This window comes from Neopelma chrysocephalum, unplaced genomic scaffold (assembly GCF_003984885.1).
Source record: "Neopelma chrysocephalum unplaced genomic scaffold, ASM398488v2 Primary Assembly neopelma1_78, whole genome shotgun sequence".
Classification (NCBI taxonomy): domain Eukaryota; kingdom Metazoa; phylum Chordata; class Aves; order Passeriformes; family Pipridae; genus Neopelma; species Neopelma chrysocephalum.
In genome coordinates, this window is record NW_020897739.1 from 2,297,451 (window position 1) to 2,307,492 (window position 10,042).

Sequence of the window (10,042 nt, forward strand, 5' to 3'; positions counted from 1 at the left end):
CATCTGATATTCTTACTAGCATTAAACTTGGGTATGTTGGTGAAAGCATTTGTATATTGGGCCATCAGAGCTGAAGCTAAAACCAACTGGAGAAAACAGGAGTAATTTTATTTTCTCTCTCACCAACTGACCCAAATAAGGGACAGGGTGGAGGAAGGCTGCTCTCAGGTGAGTTATCTGTGCCCCTTTCTGTTGCTTAATAAACCCACACTGTAACTCTATAGGCACTTAAACTCCTAATACTAGGTCGTGTTTAATTACACAAGTCATATTTAACAGGGATAAGAGTCTGTTCCTCGTGGAAAAAATTTAGAAGTCTGGAAGTTAACTTCCTATTTTAGTTCCTGGCTGACAACCATTTTATTGCTTATTGCTTTATCATAATAAATCCAGATGCATTATGTTTAAATTTCTATCTGAGAGCTACTATCAGCTCAGTTTAACTTTCTATTTGAGTACAACCTACTACTTTGATAGTTGTTCCTATCACAGAGCCTGTAGAAAAAATGCTGTTTACCAAATGCAGTAAAGATAAATCTTGGGTGTTGAGACAAACCCAGAGTAATATAAGTTTGATTGCGATTGACTGGAGATGCTGCCACTCAGAATTACCTTTGATTCTGCAGAGTAATTCAATCTTAAACCAAAGAACAAAGGAACAAAATCCCCCAGTTTGCAGAGTTCCTGACTTCTGTAGGGTCAGTGATAATGAACATGCTCCCTGGGAGAGTAAGGCACCACAGGACATACGGCTCTGGAACTTCCAAAGCCCAGGTCCAAGCCATGCCTTAGAAATATATTGCCAGTAAAACTGCTCCCTTGAATAACTTGGCTTTGATTTCCACCAAAATTCTTATTATTCTAGAAGTCTCCTTTCTTACCTCCTACTTTTAGGGTAGCTACTCATCATATTCATTACCCAATATATTTGATCACCATGCTCAGCAGAAATGCTGTAGGAATTAAGGTAACAGGAAACCCACTTTTCCAAGCTTCTCCATGACAAATACGGTATTTAATAAAATAATTCCCCTGCCCAACCTGGAATTTTATGCTCCCTCTGAGCATGACATATTTTGCACCTATGAAGTCAATCAAATGCCAATGTTATTTTTTCTTTTATTACCCAGGGCCAGTAGAGCAGTTTCAGTAAAAATAATTTATACCAACTGTTTCCAGTTAATGGAAATTCAAAGTCTTCAGACAGTATTTTTTATTTCTGGTGCTTGAATTCTCAGAGAAATAGTGAAGCATAATTGATCCCATATGCTTTTTATTGTTTTCCACATGAAAGAATCACGATTTTCAGTGGATCATCGAATTATGCTGCGGCCCTGTGCCAAGTCATCAAACAGCAAGGTCACATGTGATGAAGGTGCAGTGTTCAAAGCAGGAATAGCATGTATCATATCTTGGAATTGAAGGCTTATTTCACTTTGTCTGAGTGAACCCAGCCAAGAAATTTTCTGGGGTTTTCCACAGTCTCCTTGTAAATTATGGGAACAAGTCCAAGAAAACGCGCAAATATTCATCGCTAAACAACAGGATTACAGAACACTCTCGTTTCTAAGAGCACATCACACTGGAGCCAAGCCATTGCTTCAGCCACTTCAGGGATGCTAAGAACCTCCAATATGAGGTTAACTGCACCTTCCATATTTCAGGAATATCACTGACACAGAAAAAGTGTTGCTGGGCATCACATTTGCTGATTGTTTGGAGTATTCATTTATCTGCTTTACATGTCTGCTTCACAAAATCACAGCTGAAAGAGTATTTTTAGAAAATCCTGCCAATTTTTCAGCTTTGGGGGGAAAAAACACTTTTCACTTTGTGTGCAAGTCTGCACCAGGTTAAGGAACTGAACCTTTTTATCATTCTTTGACTAATTCTGTGAATCTACTTCACACTTCTACCTCTGCTGCATCATTTCAAGCCGAAAACTTGCTGGCAGGAGAACATCACCTTCATGACACGTGTCTTCCACAATGGAGCAATTAGGCACACATCCAAGAACTACAATTCCAGCACCAAGTGACAGTCAAACCCTAAGCTTTAAGACTACTTAAGGTCACTGCAGTGCTTCCAGCTTGGACAGGGCTTTAATAAAGGGGAGACACCTTCCATGCTCTGAAAGTTTGGTCTTCACATTATACAAGGAACAACATAACACAGGGAGTGACCAGGCAAACGGGGATATATCTGGAGTTATAAAATCTGAACTGCTCCACAGGGGTGTTGCACATGCCTTTCTCATCAGCACAACAACTTTTCTTTTTCATCTCACATACAAAACCATTTCTAAAGTAATGGATACATCACCAAAAGAATTCATCAGAGGTTGAAGAAATAAAACTTCCATTTAACAGTTCATGACGCCAGTATTACCAGCTGAAGTTCAGTTGGCACTTTTTATCCAGTGGTAGGATTTCTGAGGAGAAACAGGAACCAAGGCAGATTTTATCTCTCAGCACTTCTCAGGCAGGAAATTTAATTTTTCACCTTCTGGAAGGGTTTCAGCTGTAAAGACTTTTGAAGGAACACAATGGCAGTACGACCTAACTTGATGGCTTTAAAGAGAGGAAATACTAAATTTATGGCAAAGACTGTGTTATAATCCAATACCTTGGCCTTTGTTAGAGACAGAACAAAGAGGGGTCTAGGGGATGATCTCAGAATCTTTGTCACCACGGCTCCTCCAGGTCACGTGGATTTATGAAAACAGCAACCCTCCCTCCAAACAAGAGCAGGCAACTAAGACTGAGGAAGAGCCTTGTTAGTCCTCTCTGCACACAAAAATATAAACATGACAATCTTGCTGTTTCAAAGTTCTCCCTGCTTTCTGCCTCTCTGGTTCATAAATCAATTAGCTCCCTTAAAGGATTCCTTTATATCAGATCAAGACCAGAACCCTGAATGGCAGGTTTCTTCAGGGCTTACGCCCTTCATCTGCTGCTTAGACAGAAAGCACAAATAACGGGATGAGAAAACAGTCACAACAGAAATTCTAGCTGATGTTCATCCTAGAAGACTTTTGAATTTGATTGACTGACCTTGAAAATTGGATTTCTCATTCCATAGACCAGTATCTATTGCAAGAGGAGATGGAAAAATTGTAGTAGTATGCATATAGGAGAGAAAAAGCAAATGTTTACCTATCAAATATGTCCAAATATGTGCAAACACCTATCAAGTGTAAATACCTACCTACAAAGTTTTCAAGAGGACAAATATAAAATATTTGTCTCTCTTTTTTTTGGAATTGGTTATGAATGCAGGATTATCCTTTAGTTTTTCTTTTTTCTCCTCTGCCTTTTTTTTTTTTTTTAAATTACACATTCCTGAGTGTCTGCCTAAGGGAATTTGGATGTTCTCAAAGAAAGGGAATGCTTAGGTCTGTCTCGGCAAGGGGAAATAAGATGAGGTTTTGCTGGAAATTGCTACAGAGAAAATAAAAGGATTGGGAAGGAATCTGAAGTATTAAACCCCACCGAAGTCCAGCTCCCCGTTGTGAATCCAGCAGCAGTTTACAGCCAGTTTTGATCTGTGTGTCTTGCCCTCGTTTTCTGAAATAATTTGTATTTATGTTAAATACACACCAACTTCACCCTCTAAAAATGCTAAACCCTCTCACAAATGAGCTCCTGTGTAAATACTGTTGGGTAAACAATAGTCAAAGAAGTCAAGACACTATAACAAATAATTAGAGCTGATGACTGCAGCTATGAAATGCTTTTGCCAGGGGCAAAGAAATTAATAATCCTGCTGTTGTACCATAGCATCTCTTATGCAAAATGCTTGTCTTGACTATTTATTTAGACGTGTGCAATGAGACATGAAGCTATGGTTTCTGTAAAATCCCCCAGGGGAAGCTCAGAGATCCAAAACATCAGGGTTTGGGGCTTTTTTTTGATGTTGTGTTCTGTAATACCCTTTGTATGTGTTTCCCAGCTCTACATATATAAGATTAGAAGCAAAACAGATCACTTCTCCAGCAGAAATTTTGCCATGTGGCTTGAGAGATGGCAAAGCATTCCTTGGTATACTGTCACTCCACATATCCTGCCTCCTTGAAAATTTTATTTGGAGGGTGACAGTAGCAGTAATGTGTGCTGATGATGAGTGCACTCCATTCCTTCAGGCATATTCTGAGGATTTACTATGCTAAACGTTCTTTAAAAGCCATAGGTATACCCTTTGTTTCTATATATTGGCATATATTCCTTCTCACAAATATCCCACAGATTATATTCCCTCTTGTAATATAGAGCCCATCTGGAAATGCTTCCAACTGCACACAGTTCCTATTTCTTTGTGGAATATATTCACCAAAATGGCCAAGCCAAATGGGAGGAAGCGCAGACTTTTAAAAATAAACAAAAGAAACTCAAGACAGTTCTCAGCTTTGCGCTGCTCGTCCAGCCCCAGCTACAGAGTTGAATTAACAACATTTCTACCAGACATCCAAGGACCCTCTGACTTCTCATTTGCTCCTGTTTACAGTGGAATATTTAACACACTAGCAATTCTGTGAAAAGGGCAATGCAATTTCACCTCGTTACTGCTGCACATCCATCGCGGTCGACCATTTCCTCTGCGTCGTTCCAAGCCTGTAACAGCTCTGGATTCCAGGGCCAACAGCATGAACCCAATTATCCCATCTCTCCTACTTCCCACTCTCCTGGGAGCATATTCTGAGCCATCTGCTGTCAGCACCAGTAGGTCTGCAGTCCCTGTAAGTGTGGAAATTAGTTCAGGGTCAAGGAACACGAAAATCTCTTTTCCCACATGTTGGTCACTCTGAGGCCTTGCAAATCACCACTGTCACAATCCCATCCCAAACACGCTCCATGCCCACAGCTCCTCACCAGAACCATCAGTTGCATGGTTCCAAGATGCGAGTTTTTTGGCTTTAACTTCTTTTAGGAGTTCTCACTGTGGATCAGGATAGATGATGAGTGAATGCTCTGCCCATTTTTAAAAGGTATGTGTTTCCTTGCTGAACTCTGCTTGAGAACTTAATTCTCTTCAATGCAAAGAGACAGCCCTTGTGAGCATGAAGGAACGATTCCCAGGGACTGCCACCACTGCTAACAGATGGAGCAGAGCTGTCACCAAAGCAAGCAAGATTTAAATCTCAGCTGGGAGCCCAGGAACTCCTCAGACTCCCTCATCCAGGAGACAGATGATAAACTGGATCCCTATTTCCAACACAGCCACGCTATGGGGAAGATAATCCTGACAGCTTTTGCATTAAATGGCTTCAGACAGATACAACTGGCTTTGCAAACCTAATCAAGGACCTACAGTTGGGACTAGAGACAGATTTCAGATTTCTTTCATTTTTTTTTCCTGACAAAGGTAGTATTTTTCTGTTGCAGACTCTAATGAAAGAAAGGTCCCTAGGAAGCAGAACATGCCTGGTTCACTTTGGTAAGCAGAGGACCAGTTTGAGACTTGGGAATTACGTCCTCCGACAAGGGCCTCGCATCCTTCTCCAGAAACTCTGCTTAGCTTAGGGAAATGTAGATTATTATTATTCTAGGGGAAAAATAAATCAAAATGCCACAGTTCTCTCTGGAACGAGACAGGATTAGAATATTATACAGGAATACCAAGAGGGAAGATCAAATTCCTTTTTGGCATCCGGAACCAAACTCTGCAGCATGAGCATATTTTTGGCTCTCTTTTGGCTTATTTAGACAGTAGCACTGACTCTGCAATTACACCTTTTAATATTGCAGAGTAGTAATTATCTCTCCCTCTTTTATTCACATTTGTCACAGCAACTCCCAATCAAGCACAGAAACTTTATATAAGATAAATGTGACTGAGCAAATCTGAAACTCAGCATCACTTCTTCTTGCCTTTCAAGGCAGCAGATAAAGACAAAAAGTGTTCCTGGAAGATTAACTTGATTAATAAAAACATCTGCAGGCTCAGTGCTGGAAAAAATAAAACTCCTCATCCTTTTGCTAGGAAATCTATCAGTGTAGATTGATAGATGTGCTATTTTTCTAACAATGAATAAAACAGCTGAGATATACTTTGTTATGTATGTAGGGAGCCCAGTAAAAAACACAGATAATCTAGAATATTGTGTTAATGTGGAACTATCACTGACAAATATTGATGACACTGGAAAGCTGGAAGAGAAATGCTTCAATACTCTCATTGTCCAAGACAATCAGAAAACTCATCTGACTACGCTAATCCCAAAAATAGGAACCATACCAGGGATTTCCAGCTAACAGCTTTCCTAACTGAAATTGGAAAGGCAGCAAAAACTCCTGGCTGTCAGACTGCACTACCAGGTTTCCACAAATGTACAGAAAGGTCACATGGGTTTCATGAATTGGGTGTTAGAAGCATGTTCATGGAATAATGTGGTTAATGCCCGAGGTCTGATCATTTGAATAGCCTTTAGCTCTCAGAGCTTTTCAGAAAGCATTTGAGAGCACTGAACATCTTGAGCAGTTCTGAAACAAAGGCTGCTTAGGACCAACAACATCCAAAAGGCTTGAAATGCTGCATGAAGTGCCCTGGTAGAATAGATGGATATAAATCTATCCTTTCCAGGAAAAGCCATGAGTGCCTCAAGGCTGTCTGCTTCCTCTCCTTTTAACTTTTCCGTGGAGACAGGCACTACTTATGCATCCTGTGTCCATCCCATGTCTTATGCTATGGATACAATACTGCTGGTGTGACGTCCAGGTAACCAGGACTGCTACAATCAATGGCACAGCTAATGTCAGGTGACTGAGAGAAAACATAAAAGCACTTCCAGGTCTCTTCTGTACTTTACCTGTTCTAGCTCACTTTGGTGGGCTTCCCTCACCAACATACTTTATATCCATATACACCCAGGAGAGTCTCCCCACTGTCTGTAATGGGAACAGACTCTGGCCTATGGAGCACTTTTGAAAATCCCCTCCCCAGAGACAGGAGGGAAGCACAAGCCACCATAATCACATTGAGAAAGATCAGAAACATGTAAGCAGCCTGTTACCCAGACCTTTCCAAAATTAATAACCCCACCCAGCAAAAATGATAGAGACCAACCTCTGCCCCCCACGTGGAGATGATCACAGGAGTGGGGGCAGCATCTCTAAATGAATCCTTATGCACTTTCCACAAGGCAACAAAGAGAACAAAAACAAGGGGTCACAACAGCACTTTGTGCCATATTCTTCCAGGAATGTATTCTCTTTTCTTTTAAAACATTCAAGTCTTCTTCACCTTCTCATGACTTGCTCTCAGATCACCAAGCAAGACACAACTATTCCATTTCCAGATGAACTTGTACTATAACAATTCAGGGTTATGACAGGAAGACAAAACATTCCTGCTGTTGCTTGCTATGCTGCTAATTGTTCCTATTTCGTTTATTTTTCTGGCAAAAAAAGTAGGATTCACAAACAGTGGAAACCATCCTCCAAACAGCACATTATTCCATTGAAATGCAAGGCTTTCTAAGTGGTGATAATGTACAGCAGAGCACAAGAGTCACCAGGGTGAGCTGCTGCTGCTGTGGAACTGCTTGGAAAATGTTTCTTTTCCTTTTTCTTGGAAAATAAACGGAGAACACGGGCTGAAGTGTAGAGTCCTGAGATACCCAGATAGTGATCCCAAGGCAAGAAATCCTGCCTGCAAGGCTCCCTTTCACAGCCATCTACTCCTGCAATTGTCATTCCCATTTGCACCCACTTCCTACCTCACCTTGCAGAGTGGAACAGCATCCGAGTGCTGCACAGTGGTAACAGGTGGTGACAATCCCACGGATTTCCTTGAAGATAATATGGGAAATGAAGTTTTCACTGCCTGGCCCACACTCCTAATGTAAGAATGTGAGAAGAGTATGGAGGACAGCTGAGAGGGGAGGATCTGCTTCTGATTAGAGGGGAGGAATATTGTACTCTTTGTGTGAAGGCTCCAGGACCAGAAATCATCCTATGCCAATGCTGCCTCTGAATTTTAATCTTACTGACTCCATAGCCACCTAATTCCAGCTGAGGTACTTAGGGACAACTGATGCTCTGCTCTCCAAACATGTTCTGCACACAGTAATGCTCAGCCATATTGGAGGCACAGTGCTCTTCCTGCACTTGGAAAAAAGGGAAGTGATTCCAGCAAACGTAAAGAATTTATCTCTTTGTTCATTCTGAGCACAGAGAGTAACACTAATGTCTCAAACATATCAAGAGACTTATTTCCTGAGAAGTGTTTCCTGAGTTAGTTCAGAATGATTTCTAAGAGCTCACCACAGCTGATAGTCAAAATAAATCAAATTGCAAACAATGTGTAAAAAGGTCCTCAGTTAAACTGCCAGTCACATCTGAGAAAACAAGTATCACACATCTATATGCCATAAATTCCCAGAAGCATTCCATTGCTGCTTTGCAGTGGAAGCTCCACTAAACTCAGACTTAGACAGAGCCATAAATACAGCAGTGAGGTGCAATTAAACAGCTCCCAGCGTAAGCCATGGGTTTTACACTCCTTTTGCAGTGTTATAAAACAGTTCCATCCAGCACAGGCGAGCAATGAATCATTGCACTCAAACAACAGGACCCATCCTGCAGTCAAGGGAATCTCATTTCATTCCTGGGAGAGGACAATGTTTTGTCCCCCCTCCAAGGAAATCAGAGGAATTTACGCTGCAGAAAGGACTCCAAAGCAAACACCCAAAGCAGTGATGCACTGAACACTACCTTCCAACCTGGAAACCACATTAGTTGGGGCTGCACAGCCCTTTCCCAGTTTAAGAAGACCTGAACAGTGGGTTTGCTAACTCAGGCCAAGAGCCAGGCTCTGCTGCTTCTAGTGTCAGTGCTGGTTTATCTACAGGCTACTGAGTTCCACCTTATGGCTGTTCCAAATCAGAGCAAACTTAAGAGGTCTTGGCTCTCCTTTTGCAGTTACTTTTGTCCTAACTACATGTGCAGATTTATAAAGAAACCTAAGCAGCAAATGCAGAGGGCTGAATGCCATCAAGCATCAGGCTCACTGAGGATGCATTCTGCTTAGTTCAACAGATGATAAATTCAGAGGGGGCTAATTTCTAGTGGTGTCAACTAATGCAGAATGACATTGTATGTTTTACTATAACTGCAACAAGCATTAGGATTCCTGCATACAACCTCTGAACTCATTCAGGTGGAAAAACCAGAAAAATTTTGAATGGTACTCAATACATGGGATTTCAATAAATGCATACCACCAGTAATAAATGTGACAATAAGGGAGGTAAACAAGCAAGCAAAATACCACCAGTTATTTGCAACAGTGCCATCAATGCTGGACCCGTTTTAAGAGGTTCAAGTTGAATGTGCTGTATTCCAACAGTCTGATGTTTGATGCTACAGCCAGAAAAAGAGAGACATTTCCAGCCCCACGTCGCTGTCTGGGCGGAAGGCAGGGAGACCTTTGATGTGGATACAGAACACACACCCCTCAACTTCATGTCAGTGTTCCAGTTTACTTTGCTTCTGGCTTTACATACAACATATGTTCAGTTATCAGAGGTTTTCTGCATATTACATCACTGTTACAAGTGACCTCATGAACTCCCACCACTAATTCAAAAGGATTAGTGACACTTGCTCGACATCGCTTTGAACTTACTTCTACTGAAGGATGGGCTGGTGAACAGAAGTACATCCTCCTGCAAAAATAATAGAAAATAGACTTTGGTATCTGTCAGAAACATGTGTATCAGCAGGCAACCTCCTGTTACAACAGAGAATTACTTTTGATAAGGCACACAGCTTTGATCAAACCCTCATACTCTGTTCAAATACATTCACCCCCATTGTCTTATGCAGTTCCAGTGGCTAAGCAACTTCAGCTTCAATTACTGCAGCCTGGCTTGTGATAGATCACAGAATCAAATAGCCACAGTAAATTATACAGAGTTCTAGATCATAGCTGTTTCCCAAGTATTCCCAAGAACTTGAGGACAAAAGGCATTCAGGGGTTTACAGTTCTCAAACAAGATTTTGCACTGAAAATACCTTTTTCTTTCTTTGAAATAATGAAAAAA

General features: G+C 41.1%; 1 long non-coding RNA gene across 1 annotated transcript in view; it reads right to left on the reverse strand.

Moving 5' to 3' along the window:
* Positions 1-9,664, reverse strand: part of LOC113970689 — a 12,118-nt gene extending 2,454 nt beyond the window's left edge. Inside the window, exons 1-2 of the long non-coding RNA XR_003535281.1 lie at positions 9,625-9,664; positions 4,555-4,733 (exon numbers count right to left, since the gene is read on the reverse strand). This is a non-coding gene — a long non-coding RNA (uncharacterized LOC113970689). The remainder of the gene's footprint in view (positions 1-4,554; positions 4,734-9,624) is intronic.
* Positions 9,665-10,042: the final 378 nt, after the last annotated feature.